This window comes from Mus caroli, chromosome 5, assembly GCF_900094665.2.
Source record: "Mus caroli chromosome 5, CAROLI_EIJ_v1.1, whole genome shotgun sequence".
NCBI lineage: Eukaryota > Metazoa > Chordata > Mammalia > Rodentia > Muridae > Mus > Mus caroli.
This window is the reverse complement of record NC_034574.1, coordinates 30,623,846-30,638,413: the sequence shown is the minus strand read 5'-3', so window position 1 is coordinate 30,638,413 and position 14,568 is coordinate 30,623,846.

Below are 14,568 nucleotides of genomic sequence, written 5' to 3'. Positions count from 1 at the left end.
TGTATTTTACTGCAAAAAGCTTAACGGAGACGCCACCACACAGGGCCATGCTCACAGCAACCTGAGCAGCAGCACTTGTGAGGCCAGGGGCTGTGCGGTGCACACCAGCTCTCGAGAGGTCCAGCCACCTCATCCCAGTCACACCACGTTCAATGTGTGGAGTGGAGGGGTGTCTGCTGTTCCTCACTCCAACAAGGACACAGAAAGGCAGTTGGGGCCACTTGAATAACCCAGAGCATCACACACACACACACACACACACACACACACACACACACACACACACACACACACCGGAAGTCTGCCTTGCTCTAAAAGACAGGCTTGGTGAGGATCTCATTTGCAAGGTAGTAGCTGGAACGTTGGCATCTCCAGGGCAGCTCTGGCTTTCTGGCTAGGTGACTCCAAGCAGAGTTAGAAGGAGGATGTGAAAGCAGGGATCAGGAAGTGGGTCAGGGTAGAGGCAGAGGAGCTACGGTGCTGGAAGTTTGTCCGGTGGTGGAAGTTTGTCGGCAAGGTGATGGGTGACTCATAGACACTGTGAAGGGGTGGGCTCTATATCACAGTTGGGGGATGGGACATGTCTTGGAGGGGTTATTCCCTTTGGAGAGTTCATGGGGTCCTATAGGTCCCAGGCACAGGCAGTGTGGGGAAACAGATTTCCCTTTGACAGATGCCTCAAGGCATCTTCCTCTCTTCACCCCTGCACCTTGAGCTGCTGGGTGCCCACCATCACACATGGTCAGGATCCCCTGAGTCATAGGGGAGCCACTGTGTCCCCTGTGTGCCCCCAGGGTCTTATGTCATCATCTGATATTTATGTGGAGGGGCTCCTCTGGCCTTGAGTACCGTTGCAGCCTCTTGATGATTGTAGTACTGGACTCCTCAGCTCCCTCCTCTGTGACTTCAGAAAGACCCAGGCAGCAATGCTTCACCAGGCAGTTCTGAGGACCCAGCCAAACAGGGTCCCTTGCAACCAGAAGCTCCCAGCTCACCCACTAAGGCGCCAGTCCCTTGGCTAATGGGATAACTCCAACTCGGATAAGGGTGTGATCAGAGTGCATGTCGAAACCCAAATAGATCAGACAAGGGTACCCAAAGGTTTCCTCTCAGGCCCTTTCCCAGTGTGTCAGAGGCTCAGATGATGGGTCCGAAAGCAAAGGATGAAGTAAATGCTGTCAGAGAAGCTGTGTGCCAGACTCCTATGTTTTCCCCTAATCCCAGTTCTAATGCCCCATCTTCAAAGCCACCTCTGCCTGGCACACACAGTCAAAGCACTCCCCACTTCTCAGCAGTGTACATGTCTTTTCAGCTCTGTGCAGTCAGCCTCATCAACGCCTTCTACAGACGACACCGAGGCTGCATAAGGCTGAGGGATCCCAATAGTCACACAGCTGTGGCTGCCCAACCTCTGACTGTAGAGGTCGCAAACCAGAGGGGACTGGTCCACCTCTCTCCACCAGCAGCTAGTCATGGCTGGAGCCCTAGGGAGTTACCAACTGCCACTTACAGATCTCCCAAGTTCTGATCCCAAGGCTCCATGCAGCTGCCCCCTGCCCCTGCATGTCTTCCTATCACCTGGATCACATCAATGCTTGACCTGAGAGGCTCAGGCTCCTGGGTCAACTTCCTGCCATCTATCTAAGGTTGCAGCCAGGGACAGGGTGAGCGGGTTCATGCATGAGCAGATGTGTACCTGTGTGTATGTATGTACCTATGCCCATGCCTGTGCCTGTGCGTGTGAGTGTGCGTGTGCGTGTGCGTGTGTGTGTGTCTGGTGTAGGGGCAGTTCTCTTTCTCTCTGACCCTCCCCTGATTGTCTAGGCCCTCTGATGACCCCACCCACCTAGGCCTGCTTCTTTTCTCTGTTTAAACACCCACAGAAACACATCTTGCCTATTGTGGCTGCTGTGACCAGGTTCCATGATCCAAATGGCTGATAAACAACAAGCCCTGGCTTCTGTCTGTCTGTAGGGCAAGATGCAGTGAGCAAGGCTTTCTGCATCCCAAACCCTTTACCCTCCAGTCCTGTTCCAGTCCTAAGTACCCCTCCTGTTCAGTACTCTTGATTTCAGGGGTCAGGGTCCTCCATATTGAACCATGATACCAGGATCAATTTCTTCCAACCAGTCTCGGCAGCCACATGAACAGCAGCCATTCTCTGCCTGACTCAGGAGGGAGGAGGTTCCCAGCCCCCATAAGGCTTTTCACAGAGTCACAAGCTCTCCAGGCTGACAGGCCAACACACCCTTGACAGTTTGTAGAATGACCAGACACTCTGCATGTGGCCAGGCAGGCTGCCTTCCTCTCTGAGCCTTTGGATACTCACCTGTCAAATCCCAGTCTGTGAACAGAAATGTGTTCCAAAAGTGTACAGCACTCTCTGGGGCTCTAGATGGGCCCAGCCCAAGGTCATCGTGTGTCACTTTGTAGGAGTTCAAGGAAAGTTCCCAGTCTGTTGACACAGCCCAGTTTTAGGCCTGAGTGTCTGTCTGGGGTTGTGCACAGTGACTGAAATGCTGACACAGTGCAGAAGACATAACGCCTTCCATGCAGACAAACGCCTTCCATGCAGACAGACAACAGGGCACGGGCACAGGGTGAGCCACAGAAGCTGCAGCTCAGTGTGGACTTCAAATGCATTGGTTATTTAGATGTTCCCACCTCCCTGGACACCCCAGCTCCTTGGTTCTGTTTACATATCCCCCAGGACTCAGGATGTGCTTGAGGGAGTCAGGCGTGAATGGCTAGAGGAGCACGCAGGCAAGGGATTCCAGGATTCCAGACTGAGCCAGTAACTTCTGGCTGACCATGAGTCTCAGGGTGTGCCTGCAGAACGGGCTTCGAGAAGGGACTGATTAAGCAGCTGCCAGATGGAAGGGTTTGGAGTGTGAGCCCACATGGACCAGGCGTCATGAGGGAGGGTGAGAGTCATGCTGATGGAGTAGCAGGAGTTTCCCTGGCTTTCTGCTCTGTACCCCTGGCCATGGCCCGAGCGTGTGCATCCAGCACCATGGTCCAGCACCATGATCAGGAATAGAGAGATGAAATGTCAAAATTCCTTTCAAGATAACAATTCAGTATGTGGCAGATGCATCAAGATGGCACCTGCAGGAAGTGAATAGACAGAGAGGAGAGGGGCATAAAGACTTTATGTTCACTGACTGGTGACGCCCCCTCCCTGTTTGCTCTAGTCAGGAAGCTCCCTGCCTGCTGTTCTCTCTCTGGGCTCAGCCAGGGAGAGCCGTGGGCCAGGCAGGACAAACACCTGGCAAGCTTCCCCTGTTCCTCCTCAGGCTCCACCTCCCAGAGCCCCTTAGCTCTGGGACACACAGCTCCCTGCTCAGGCATTTGTGTCCTTCTGCTCCCCAGGTGGCAGCCCCCCAGACTCCATTGCCTGTCTCTGCCATCTATGGGGTGGCTTTTATCTTCAAATAAGGACCACTTTAGAGAGGTCCTGCATGCCCTTCTCCCAGTGTTCCTCAAGACCACATGCTTCATAACCCTGTAGGGCCACCAAGGTGCTGGCCTGTGGCCCTGTGTCATCACGTTTCAGTGGATGGCTGCCACAGCAGAGAGACATGTCTGGCAGCCAAGTGCCTCCAGCCATCCCTGGTAGCCTTGGGACTGTTGCCACCATTTTAGGCAATGCAGGACAATGACACATAGGCTTCCCTCACTGAAGCTCTGCATCCATCCGAGGCTTGTTGGGGCCAGTGATGCTCCTCTTCCTGTCAACAGCCATAACCTGTGGCTTGCTGGGGACAGACCGTGGCTGCTTCAGTCTTAGTTCGGCACAGTTGGCAAGTTTTCAGTGGTTATGAATGAATGTGCTGTGGGCCATCCTGTCCCAGCCGTCATGGGGACAAGTTGCTGCAGTGAATGGCTGGGATTCAGCACCCAGGTCACAAGGTGATAGTTAGCCTTTAAGAAGTCTGTGACCCATTCCCTGCCATTTCTCTGGAAGGATTTTGTTTGCGGTTGGGATGGATGTGCGTGCATGCTTGCATGTGTGTAGGTGTGTGTGTGTGTGTGTGTGTGTGTGTGTGTGTGTGTGTGTGTGTGAAAGAGGGGAGGGGGGAGCTTAGGTCCAAAGCTTACTGACTGGTTAAGTCTCCCCAGCCAGCTTGATCCAGGCAACCCTTGTCTCTACATCAGAAGCACAGGGATTCCAGGTACTCATCATGCCTCCCTGACTTTTCATGTGGGTGCTAAGGTTCCACGCTCTGATGTTCACACTCACATGGCAAGCACTCTACCCACCGATCCATCTCCCAAGATGCTCCTGGGATGATTTTTGACAAAAATCAAAATTAGAAGAAAAACAAAACTGGTCCTTGCTTTCTGGTGGCATTAGATGTAGTAATTGTTCCTTGTGTCTCTAGCTCTAACTCTTCCAGTTTCTGTGAAATAAGCATGCATTTTGCACTACATATTTTGCAACCAGAAAGAAGCAACTCCCTAAAAAGCATGTGCTAACATGAGAAGATTCTCGGGGCACCAAGCTTTTTAAAAGAGTAAGACATTGTAGGTCTGTCAGTCAATACTCACATACTCACACACATACTCACAGGATAAATTGTCCCCTTCCCTAGTCCCCTGCTGGGTGCATAACTCCCTTCCCCCCTTTGCAAGGAGCTGACCCAGCCTAAGAGAGCAGCTCTGTCCTTGAGGAAGGATGACATCATCACAAAGGCATTTCTCAAGCACATGGGGACAGCTGAGGGAGCCAGTGTGCCTAAGATGACAGGGACAGAGATAGGAAGGCCTAACCTATCTTTAACTCTTGGGAACCTGGCTTAATCTCCCACTACACAGCTGAGGTGACACTGGCTTAGATGGTGGCATCACTTGCTGTGATGCTCACAGCTGTGTGTGTGTGTGTGTGACATGGTTGTGATATTGATGGGGTGTGTGAGCTCAGCTGTAGAACACTTCACAAAGTTGACAGTTCTGAATGCAGACCAGAAAACCTGTCCCTATCTGTGGTGGCTCGAGTAGGAATGGCCCCCATAGACTCATGTGTTTGAATGCTTGGTCCATAGGGAGTGGCACTATTAGGAGATTTGGCCTTGTTGGAGTGGGCGTGGCCTTGTTGGAGGAAGTGTGCCAATGTGGAGGTAGACTTTGAGGTCTCATATATGCTCAAGCTAGCCCTGCTGTGACAATTTCCTTCCGCTGTCTTTGGATCAAGATGCAGAACTCTCAGTTCGTTTTCCAGCACCATGTCTGTTTGCACGCTGCCATGCTTCCTGCTATGATGATAGTAAACTAAACCTCTGAAACTGTACACCAGCCCCAATAAGTGTTTTTCTTTTATAAGAGTTGTCATGGTCATGGTGTCTCCTCACAGCTGCTGTGATCCTCCCTCTGACTGGGAGGAAAGGGCCTACTATATGGAGACCCCAAGAGCCACAGTGGCCCTGCAGGCCAAGGCGTCCCTCCTAGGGCTTGGTGAGGTGATCACCAGTGCTGGGCTGAAGATCTGACCTGGATCATAGCCCAGAGCTCTGCCCACCACAGTCAACTTCAGTTCAGCTATTGTGCAAGCAAGTCCCCAGAGGTACTCTGAGGTACTCTGGGGTCCCTGCTGCCCTTCCTTCTCCCCATGTTGCAGCCAGAAGAGCCCCTGCTTGCCTACCATCCCGAAGGCTGAGCCCCTGTAGGCAGTATTGGGTTCCTTCCAATTTGATGGGGTCACATTTGTGTCACGTAAGAAGCCCTGCTCCTTAGCTCTCTGCCATCACCCCATTCCCACTCCCTACATCCCCCTTCCACAGCACTCAGAGCAGCAGGGAGTAAGGTCAGTGTTCCCCACAGCACCTCCCTGATGCCACACCATGAGGAGCTAGTGTCATCCGCACTCACACCCTAGCTCCCCTACCTTCACCCCTCTTAGGAACAGCCACTGTAATATCCAAAATAAATTCAAGATAAACCTGTACCTTCCCCCTTCAAAAGGACTTTCAAAACTATACTAGCAGGACAAGTACAGAGTCAGATAAAAAGCTGGCTGACTAAACAAATATAAAAACATAGTTTTAACGGTCAAAATTACTAAGCTTCCAAAACAAGATTAACAATTCCCTTGTCTTGCCTCACACTAAAAACCTCAAGGATAGACAAAATGAGAGTCACCCTATACAAACCAACCAATGTCTAAAAAGGTTATTGGCTACACCAATGAAAATAAGCCAAACTACCCTGGTGCCTATATCCGGCCCTTACAAAGGTATAAAAAGTGTGTTCTTTCTTTGTTCTGGGTCTCTCCTCTGGCCTGTGTGCTGAGAGGGGGTTTCCCAACATGTTGGATAAGCAAAATCGTCATGCGTTTTACAACGATGGCGATCTCTGTGGTCTTTGTGTGAGTGAGGGTCTTTTGACAAGCTACAACACCACCCTGCTGCACACAACACACAAGGGGCTCAGCCTTGACTGTTCTGTGTGGCCCAGACAAGCCACAGGGCAATGTGTCCTGAGTTCTGAGAATCACCAGGAGTGGGGACATGCCATTGGAAGGAGGGTTGCAAATATAGACAAATACAGACAAAGGTTAGATGACAGTAGGGCTGTGATGGCTAGAACATTGCAGGTTGACCTGATTTCTTCAGGGGAGCCCAGGGCCATACGGGTCCAGGGACTATGTCTGTCACTGGGAGTTAGGGAGTCACTGCCAAGACCAAATCATGAAGGTGGAGAAGAGCCCCAAGTAAAGACAGTGAAGGGTAACACACAGGAGCAAAGGACAAGAAAGATCACTGGAGGACCCTCATGGAGCTAAGAAGTAGAGAACTAATCACTGGGGAGCCATAGCAGACACAGAGGGAGGGAAGGATCTGAGCTAAGGTTCCCAGAAGACTTCAGAGCTTGTCCACAGCATGAGCCAGTCATGGGGACCTCAGTCAGGGCTTGTGGGAAGGAGATGCCTTTGAGGTGAAGTCACTCGCTGCCTGTGCTGTGTCTGCACATAGCTACCGTGAGGGCTTGTGGTGACCCCAGCCTGAGCCCTGCAGGCAAGGGGCCCTCTCTGGCAGGGCAGCCACAGCAGCTGTGTGGCTGGAGTTTCCTGCCCACTGAACATGAAAATTACAGGCCGAGGCTGATGGGGGCCTCATAGCCCTGCCACCGCTGCCAGCACAGTCTGCTGGTGGGAGCAATTGCCCCACCATGTCACAGCCTATGGAGTTTGTCATTGACCACATCATGCTGGGGCACATAAGGTCAATAGGGCACTGGGTCTGAAGCTCCAGATGCCACCAAGTCATCCCAGGGGATGACAGTGGTAGATGGCATGCCCATGTAACCCTCTTCCAGAAGTAGGTATTCTACCATGCTCCATGCTGAGCACGGGGTTGTCCACCCTACTCCCCCACAAACCCCTGACTGGGCCTGGAGCCATTGGCTCTTAGGCAGGAGTCAGAATCCTGGGAGCCAGCTTGGTCCCCCACTCAGTGGAGGCTGGAGGCTCCCCTTCCTTGATCTTTAATTCTCTCTGTTCAGGCTCCATGTGTCTGGCCTGCAGGATGAAGCATACAGGGCAGGGAAGAGGGTGGTCAGGCCTATTCCCTACTCTCCCCTCCCCCAGAGAGGAGCCCCTGCTGACACAAGCAGTGCACAGCTCTGTGGCAGAGGCCTCAGTGACAGCAAGCAGTGTACAGTCCAGACTGGGGTCCAGATTAAGCCTGTCTGACCCCTCACCTCATTTCAGCTCCTGGCTCCACAGAAGCAGGCCTGAGTTGGCCTGTGACCAGTGTCACTGGGAGTGTGGGAGAGGTCATGCATGCTCTTAGGATGAGTGCTGGAAGACAGCAGGGCAGAAGAGGGATGGGTCCGCCATTCTCCTGAGACACACTGAGACTGGCATGTGAAAGGGAGGGGAAGGGTGAGGGAGGCCTGGAGGGAGATGACTTAATCCACATTCAGAGACTGTGGCCGAACATGTGACGAGGCTGGTTGGTTCCCAGATCCGGAGGTTAGTGCTTCAAAGGTGTGCCAGTGGTGTCTGCTGAGGTCTTATGCTATGCTGTGATGTGCACTGGGCACACCATGATGAGACAGAGCAAACGACTGGCTCAGGACCCTTCCCTTCCACTTGGAAGGCCACTAATGCTGTCTGAGGGCTCATCCTCATGAAGGCATCAATTCCCAATCTCCCTTCAAAGGCACAACCTCCTTGGCACCCGGGGTGCTCAGCACAGGGACATCTTTCTTTGGGTTATTGGTTCAACTTTTGAAAAACTCTACAATTAACCCAGAATGGAGAGTCTGGAACACAGTGGCATTGCTGGGGCAGGTGCAAGGCGGCCCCATGCACCTTGCATGCAGCCTTTGGATGTGGCAGAGAAGGTGAAGTGGGCTGGAGAGGAGACAGCCATATAGAATGTCTATGAGCATGGCAGAACATAGACCAGATCCCACATCCCAGAAGAGGCAGTGGGGTGAAGGCTGGAGTTTCTATAGCTGCATAGAGCAGGTGAGGTAGCCTAAGGCACACCAAGGAATCTGAGGATGGAGGGGTGTGTGTGTGTGTGTGTGTGTGTGTGTGTGTGTGCATGTGAATGCGTGGGCACATTCAAAATGGAGAGAGGAGGTCTGTGGTGCTGTCCAAGAAGCAATCTGGGCTTCTGTTTCTTCCCTGAAGGTATCTATAGTCCTATATTCTTGAAGCACTGTCCACCATTTACAGGGACGGGGATAAGTGCAGTGTCCAGTGCAAGTAAAGCAGATGTGTGGGGACACACCGCAGAATAGTCTTCAGCCACAAAGGAGGAAATTCTATCACAGAGGAACCTCAACAACAGAAGGAAAAGCTGGGCACAGGAGGACATGGATGGCCTGATGTCACTCAAGGGGCTCTAAGGAGGCTGATGTCACCACGTCAGAGAACAGAAGGTGGTGACAAAGCCTGGGGATTGAGAGGCAGGGGACAAAGCCATGCTGGTTTAAGCACCCACAGATACACAGGAAGTAGGGGATCCTGAGACCTTTTCCAGCAGTTAACAGCATTGTAGATCTCAAATGGCCAATGGTGGCTTCAAATATCTTATCAGGAAGCAGCAGGGGGTGAGGCAATGACTGTGTTAACACACTGTTCACACAGAGAGAAGTGTCGTCATATGCTACAGGGATTTGTTGATCAAAAGTAGCCAGATATGGTGGCTCACACCAACATTCTCAACACTGGAGAGACCGAGGCACAGGATTGTCAAGTTGGTGGCCATCCTGGGACTCAAAAAGATTTTTTTTAACTAATATTCTTCCTGTTCAGTTGTTGGCTCTAACAGATCTGGGAATGGGGATTAGTGTTCAGTTGTGGACTCGCTGATAAGCTCACCAATAGACACTTCCCCATGGTCACACAGATGGCCCTTGTTAAACTCAGTGTGTCACTAAACAAGAAGACATGAAAGTGGAAAGGGGACCTGTAGGAGGAGGGAAGCTGACAGGGGTGGGAGAAGGAAAACAGAGATGGGACTAGAAGTCATCAGGAAGCCTTATATAAATGTGTGAACTTGCCAAGAGCAAATTTAACTAGGAGAAAGCTAACAAGATTAACAGTGTAAATAATGTTTTTAAACTAAAGGACATAGAAGCCAGGAAGAAAGCAATGTGGGGGTCCCAGCGGAGCGTCTCAGAGAGTGCAGGTTTAGAGGGCTAAAGAAGCAGAGAAGTCACCACAGAGTCACTGCTGAGAGGAAGGGCACACTGCCAGGTTGGAGGCAACTGGCAATTGGTAAGCTTCTCCTTGGGATTTGGGATGGCAGGGGAGAGAAGCTGCTCAGAGATTCTCCAGAGAGGAAGAGAGAGGAGGAAAAGGAAGGCAGAGGACTTACATGAGTCTGCTGGAAGCCTACACACTAAGTCTCAGCCACCCAAGGAAGGATGAACATATGTCTACGGCTGAAGTGGTGGAGGCCCAGGCCTGTAGCATCCTAGACGTGAACCTATCAGAACTGCTGTAGAGGATCAAGGAGAAGGTGGCAGGGAGCAGAGACGGTGCCAAGACCAGCCAGTGGGAAAGAATAGTGTTGGCCCAAATGTGCTGGGAAAACCAGATACCTGCATACAACCAGATGAAGCTGGATCTATCTATGAAGCTCACACCATAAGCCCTTGCTCAAAACCAACAGTGAACCCAAAAGCAAGAGATAAAGCCGGGAAGCTCCTAAAGAAACCAAAGGAGCCATGGTCATGGCTGATCAAAAACAAGAACGAATAGATAACTCAAAGCCCTCCTGAGCTCTGGGATTAAACTTCTGTATCACCAAACTTACCAGTGAATATGAAGAGACATCTCTCTCAGACAGAGACACAAGTGGCCAAAGGCATACAGAAGACATGTGGTATTGTCTGCTCCCTGGAAAACGTAAATCAAAACCACAAGGAGGCCCCATGTCATAGCTACTAGAATGGCAACAAAAGATTTTTTTGTTTTGTTGTCTTATTTAATGGAAAAATACCAAGAGTTGTTGAGGATTTGGGGTAAATGGAGCCTCGTGGTTTGGGTGGAAAGTGGTACAGATGTGGAAAAGCCTGGTGGTTCCTTAAATGGTCAAGCATGACATTACTACATGGCTTAGTCATTCCACTCTTAGGTACATTCTCAAGAGAATCAAGAACATAAGCCCACGTAAGACTTCACACAGGAATGTCCATGGCAGCATTTTCTCATGATAACTGAAAAGTGAGGGGAAAAATCCATCCGTCGGCAGAAGAATGTACAGACATGTGTGGTCAAGACATGCAATGGAATATTATTCAGCCATGCAAAGGAATGGAGACATACTGATTCCTGATCCCACAGTGCTGATGAACAAACACATGAGGCTCTGGGAGAGGAGGCAGACAGATGACCACAGGTAATATAATCCTATTCATGGGGAAAACTCAGAGCAGCTAGCTAATTCACAGAGATAAGACCAGGGGCCAAGGAGGTGGCCAGTGTCAGCTTGCAGGTCTAGTGTCCTGTCATAATGAAAATATTCTAAAATTAACTTTGATGGTAGTTGTGTATTTATATGAAGATGCCCAAAATGACCAGTCACACACTTTAAAAAGGGGAGTTGTATATGCAAATAGGTATTTGTGTACTAAAGGTTAAATGCTTAACCAGGGATGAGACTGGGTGGGGAGGGATGGAAGGGGAGGGATGGGGTGAGAAAAATGAGAGAGAGGGATGAGTGGGTAGGGTTAATGGAAACTAAGGAGATGTGAGAAATCGTTATGGAAACCCGCTTTGAAAGCTCATTTTAAATATATTTTTAAATGTTTTAATGGTGGTACCCTGAATAGGTGAGCAATGGTGCTCTTAGAAAATACAGATTATCAAATGAAAATTTTAGTACCAGGAGTGGGATGCCTCCCTATGAGTTGTCAGCCAGGGAACGCCCCAGAGGCTTCCAAAGCAGCACAGGCTATTGACATTGTTCTTGAGTTCCTACCATCATTGAATGGTAAGACCGTATTGCTGGAGACACCATACATCTCAGGGGCAGGATCTAGAGAAATCAACTTGGAACTGACTAGAAAGCTTCCTCCCTGATGACTGCTTTCAGAACGCTACAAGGTGGCCTTCAGGTTGCTGGGGTGGGTGGGAAGAGACATGGGTAGTCGTACCCTGAAACCATCCCTGCATGCTGCAATCCAGACAAGGTGTGCTCACAACAGTGGCATGGCTGTTAATAGAAGTTACTAGCTGTTTCTGATTGGATCCGAAGCCTGTTCCACAAGAGGGAAGCCATGCCCGATACTGTAAACGTGGTTAAAAGTCCAAGGCTGGAGCAGTCGTAGACCCTAGATTGTTTTGTTGAGTGGGCATATGGTAAAATTGCCTTCTAAATATTTATGTTCCTAACCATACCGTGAGTGCAGCTCTCACTGAAGCTTCTTTTTGTAGTGGGCAGCAGTTCATACAGAGACTCATCACGATGAGCCAGCCTGACTCCATCTTAGACTTGAAAGCCATCTTATAGTAAAGACAAGCTAGGCTCCTTCTTGTTTATGATTAAACCATCGTTTCTTAAGGATTGGGCTATGCATGGTCCACCAGCAACCTTAACTACGAATGATTCCGTACTGCCCGTTCCAGGAATGTCAGTCATGTCTTGGTTTCAAAAATTTGTAAAGGCCATCTTGCAACCCTACCTTTGTTTCAAAAGATTGTTATAACGACTTTGGTATCTTCTCAAGACCACCTTGTAACGGTCTGCCTTTGTAAGCCCACCTACTTTGCCTGGAAAATCCCTCATTTGGAAATCCCTAGCCCTGGACTATAAAAACCTAATCTTCCTCATGTCCAATGCTGACCTCTTGAACCCCACCTTTAGGGGAAGACATTCCATGTCCATGAGTTAAAAAGCCTGTTCTAATCAATTGTTTGCCATAAGGATTTGGGTAGGTGGTCTTTCTCCTCTCAATTTTGGGATTAACAATAACTGGTCAGAGATGATCACACCCCTCCTTCATAGAGCTCCTAGGAACAGCTAGCGGCTGCTTCTGCCCTTCTCAGCACCCCCATGAGGGAGTTCCCAAAGGAGGGGCTGTAGACAACGTCTTATATCATCACCCAAGCAGGGCCCACCCTGTGAGTCACTCACTAACATGAGCTGAGGAACCTTATCACATGCCATGTGTGGCCAGGGATGATCTTCGAGGTCCCAAAGCCATGTTAGCTATGACCTCATCTGACATGACTCTGGGCTGAAGCAAGGGTCAGGCATAAAGGTCTAGAAGCCAAAGTCTGGCTCTGTTGTTCTACTATGGCCAAGTCAGAGGGACAGCCTGGGGTGCCCAGGAAGGAGACAGATCCTGGTTCACCCTAGCTGCAACCAGCTCTATGCTGGTTCATGGTGAAGCACTGCAGTACATGGGAAGGGGAAAAACACAGGCTGATGGGGCTGGATGGGTCAAGCCAGCCACCCACCACAGTTAGAGAGTGGGCATCAGGGAAGAGTCAGGCCAGAGCCCACTCACACTGTTGGATGACAAAGACTGTCAAGTGTCTGATGCCTCTTTCTGTCCTGAGAGTAGGAAGAGCTGCCCCTACCCTGGTGGACTACATAGGAGATGCCAGGCCTGGGGTCACTCAGACTCCAGAGAGAGGCCCAAGGTGTCCCTGTGATTGAGTGAGAAACTGTAAAGGGCTAAGGCAGCAGGGGGAGCCACTGCCCTGCCTTAGCACAAGACTCCCTGGAAGCTTCCAGAGCAAAGACAGAGCCTGGAATGGACTCCTTCTTAGAAGAGAGGCTACAGCTGTGTCTATCCTTTAACTCTAAGCCTCAGCTTCCCTTCTGTACAGGTGACTGAGAGCATTTATGCAGCCATAGTAAGGGTCAGGTCAGGTGACCAGGGAGGATGATGTGACCCAGAGGGAAAAAGTTGGACTCGAGACCTCAGACAAAGCGAATGTGAGTGAAACCTGTAACTCCCTGTCATTTCCCAGCCTCACTCTGAGGCCCCCACACTCACCCCAGGGGTAGGAGGGCACAGGGAACCTACTCAAACATGTGGAACAGCTTGCCATGACATACACGGTCGAGCAAAACCTTGTTTGCATCATTGCCCCATATGCATTGGAGAAGTCCAGAGGGAGACCTGGCCTACACTTCTGTTAAGAGAAAGTAGTGCGTTCCCACACACACACAACACCACAACATCACTACCCCCCCCCAATACACCACACACGCACTACCACTACCTCCCCCCCCCACATACACACACACATATACACTACCACCTCTACTAGGTGAGTGCTCACACCTGGAACCCCACTTCCCTTCTTCCCAAACAACTCAGTCTGATGAGGCCACTCTGCTTCCTGGCTACTGGGCTTTTCCCAGACCTGGAACCAGACTGTTCCCCAGGCCTTCCTCCTCGGCCCTCCACCAACATCCATCCAAGGGATGTGGGGCTTTATCAACTCATGAAAGCAGAGGTGTCACCATACCACACCACACCACACCCTCCAGTGTGCTACCTGTTTCCAGTGCTGTTGGGAAACTGCAGCAGGTAACAGCTTCCTGCCAAGCTGCTCTACTATGCTTTCTTTCCCTCCAGTGTTGCACACCAGGTTCTCCAGCCCCTGGAACAATGTATTCATTCAGTCTAGGGCCACCTCCCGGGGAGGCTCTGTTGGGTCCTCTGACTCCTGAAGCTCCAGCCACTAGCAACTTGACATCCTGTACGCTGCTACCTGGCCTGGGTCTGAAGTAGCTTGGTGATTGCATGAGGAGGCACCAAAGTGTTGCGGAAAGTTGAGCAGGTGCTTTCTGCTCCTGCACTGCCTGGTGTCCTGGTACTGCCTGGTGTCCTGGCACTTCCAACGACTCTGAGGTAGGAGGTGCTCAGTAATCCTTGTAGAAGAAACAGAAGGACAACAGGCAGCAACCAGAGTTCTAGATCTGAGAGAGCCCAGAATAGATCCAAGGCAGATGGCCCCCCTCAGTCGCCGGGGGCACACCCTTCAGCTGAAGATGGGAGGAAGGGAGCACCTGGCTGCTTTCTAAGTATCTGCTCCAATGTCGCCCGGTGGAGTGATGCAGAGCAGGAGGGGTCTAGGTTTGGGGCCTT